The sequence below is a fragment of the Boleophthalmus pectinirostris genome, unplaced genomic scaffold (genome assembly GCF_026225935.1).
Source record: "Boleophthalmus pectinirostris isolate CB_2022bp ecotype Guang Dong unplaced genomic scaffold, ASM2622593v1 HiC_scaffold_6, whole genome shotgun sequence".
NCBI classification, from domain to species: domain Eukaryota; kingdom Metazoa; phylum Chordata; class Actinopteri; order Gobiiformes; family Gobiidae; genus Boleophthalmus; species Boleophthalmus pectinirostris.
The window spans coordinates 10,122,412-10,125,933 of record NW_026571447.1 but is presented as its reverse complement, the minus strand read 5'-3'; positions in this window follow the sequence as shown (position 1 = coordinate 10,125,933).

Genomic DNA, 3,522 nt, shown 5'->3' with positions numbered 1-3,522 from the left:
TCAGGGTCAAACGCTGAGTGTACAGGCTTTAAAGGTCCTATATTATTACGCAAAATTGACTCATGTGAGGTTTAAGTTATGTTATAATATTTTTGCATTAGAAGCATACCTAGAGTTGTTTTGTTTCATTCCCACATGCCTGAGTCACCCTTTATTATTAGTCTGTCTGCATCTCCAAAGCTCAAAATGCTCCGTTCCACGTTGTGATGTCATGAAGCGGTAATTTCCATGTCAAGGGCTACCTTTCGCCTTTTGTTCATTAGAGACTGGCACTTCAGGAGCAGAAATGATCCAAATAATTCTAGCGAAGGTGAATGGAGTTTAAAAATACAGTAGAGCATGCCCTGTATTACCACATGACATCACACCGTGGAACAGAGTGTTTTCTGTTGGAGAGGAGAACTCAGCCTAAATATGCAGGGTTTGTGTGCTAAACATATGTGAATGAAACAAAACACAACTCCAGGTATGTTTGTGATGAGGAAACAACATTATAACATAGATCTTGCAAAAGCCTAATAGGAGCCCTTTAATGTAACAGCGTAAAAGAGACTACGGGCATCTCCATTCAAACTGCTGACTAAAAAAAGGCTAAGTAAGTTCGACTCAGCTGAACTGGTACATTCTTACTCTCTCAAGGGTTAAACAAGAAAGTTGTAATTTGACTAAAGCTGGGGTTACACTATGAAATTTCCTACGATTTTAAGATGTTCCAAATTATTTCCAAACTCCCTGTGCAGCTCAACTTCATACGAAGCTCATGAAGGACAGTGCACACTGTATGGAGCAATGGTTGTATTCTGATCTTACTATACAAAGGACAGAGGAGGACTGTGGACACATTTGGGACACCGCTATCTTTTCATTTGTACGTTTAAAAGGTGCACTATGTATGTATTTTTGTGTTTGGGGATTTGTCACCTGCTTGTTTGTCACTGCTCTGCCTGGAATATTCCACAGTACGACAGCTCTACCTTACATTTATTAAATTACTGGTGATTTAATAACTCAAAAATACTTAGAAAAGCAGGAATTCTGACTGAGTGGGGTTACCTTTCCCCAGGTCTGACCAGCAACTTGCTCTGGTTTGGTCTCCATAAAGACAGAAAGATACAAGCATACTGAGAAACATTCCAGACAAAGCAATAACATCTCCATAGAAACGGACCATCCACCAAAAACGTTACACAATACACCTTTAAACTCCAAAACATCACATTAGCAAACCGAAACCGCTGTTAATTTTAGCATTGCTTTGTTTAAACTCCATGGCTTCTATCACAATGCTTTTCTGGCTCTTGTGTGTGTTGATGATTTGTTCAGAAGATGTGTCAGAGATGCATCATTACCCCAGTTCACCTCCATGCTTCTCTGCAGCCCACTAGAGCTTTGTTTACGTCATCTGCAGCTGTATTTTACCTGCACACGCTGTTCTCACCAGTATGACAGCGTTCAGACCCTAAGACTCACCACAAATATATCAAGTATGCATCTGTGAATGTACAATCAGTTGTTGCGTGTTCATCATAAGCTGGTAATCACAGCTCCCAACCCTGTGTACACAGCAGCCGAAATTTGGCCTGCTTTTAGAATTGTCAAAATCAGCCTGACTGACAATTGTCTTCCAATGAAAATATTGTCTTGTGTTGACAGTAAATACAGCAAGGTCATTTTGCTGTCAATGTGAAGGACTGTTACATCAAAATAGTTTACATATACTGTTTGCTCTTAGTTCAGTCACGACACTGTAAAGAGCATAGAAGGTTGTACTGGAATAATAATGATAAAATCACAAAGACAAATCAATCATTTAACCAACACTAGTCTCATTTTGATGCGTTTCCACAAGCATTGATTTCTGAAGTTAAAAGCATTGATTTCTGAAGTTTATTTAATTATTGCTTCTGTGTTGTAGCACCTAGTGACAGGTAGGTGGGTCTACATAGTTTTCAAACAGTACTGAAAATGTGTACTTAAATAAAAAGTACAGTTACATGGCTAATAAAGGTACTAAATTACAAGTACTGTTGCCAAAATTGTACTCAAGTAAAAAGTATGCAAAAAAAGGAAAACTACTACTCAAATAGAAGTAACACAATTTTAGAAGCATTTAAGATCACACTTTTAAGCACAACTTGGTGAAACAAAAAGCTCTGACCAATCAAAGCAGGTGATGCATTGCTGGTGACTCAATTACAGTAATGTGAATATTTGTGGTCACTTTCTACCCCTGTTCAAGGCATAGTTAGGACTGGGACAAACCACAGTCCAAACTACTGCATGCAAATGTAGATGTGCATGTGATTACATTATCACAGCAGCGTTATTGCAGAATGTTGATCTGAGGGTTAAGCGGAGCAGTGAGTGGCAGCACAGTCAGCTGTCCGTCAGTGATGAGTGTTTACAAACCAGCGCTAAATCCGTCAGAAGAGCACGTAGTGAGGACTTAACCTCAGAGTGCCCCTTCTGTCTCTTATGCCTCATTTCACACACACACACACACACACATCCAGCTCAGCTAACGTGCAGCTAACAACACCCGTGAGCCACAACAGCGCTCTGTCTGGAGGAGTAAGACACATGTCTCCATAAAGGACACACAATGAGACGGAACAGCGTGTTTGTCCATGAGGGCGGCTCAGACGGAGCCTGCTGTCAGTGAAATGGGGGTGGGGGCAGAGGACAGTTTGACCGGTCCGGAGGATGTGTAAATGATGAGTAAATAACCTTCAAACAGTTTACACAAAAACATCCCTATTTCATTTACACACGTGCAGCGTTACGTGACATTCATTCTTTATCTCCGATTTATCAAAAGTGAAGTGTGCAAGGTGAGTGTGCTCCGTGAAACTGAGCACAGACGGGGCTAGCATGTATGCTAATGTGTACATTAGAGGGGATAACGTTACTTACTCGAACATTTCAGCGAGTGATTAGAGCCCGTACACGCCCGTGATTATTCAGTGTACCGCGGTGGCACTGCTAGGTCCCAGCGTGTTCTGTTGAGCAGGATGCTACCGGCTGGATGTCCGTTTCTGCACTTGTTTTCCTTGTTTCGAGGTGAGGAGACCACTCAACGCGCCCATCTTGCACCGTCCCGCGGTCAGATGCTAGTTCCCCATCGTCTGACTGAGCCGCCTGCACGTCTCAGTCCGGTACCGGACCGGCCGTAGCCCTATACCGTCCTCCTGGAGCCGGTCAACGGGCTGCGCGTCTCTGCGTCCATCGCAAATCCTCCGAGAAAAGTGGAGGGTGGAGGCGGCCGGAGGAGAGGCGAGAGGAGAGGCGAGAGGCGAGGGGAGAAGAGGGAGGGGCGGGTCTATACAAGGGCCACATGGGCCTAAACTGGGGGGCACTGATAAGGATGATTAGCGACACAGAGCGGTCTGCTGTTAAAACAGGTTGTACGGTCAAGTAGTGCATTCTTCTTCACAAAAGAAGTACTGATACAGCTTTCTATTTATCTTAACTTAACACAGATGGGTTCACCCTATCCTAAGAAGCGCCACCATGCTCCACTGT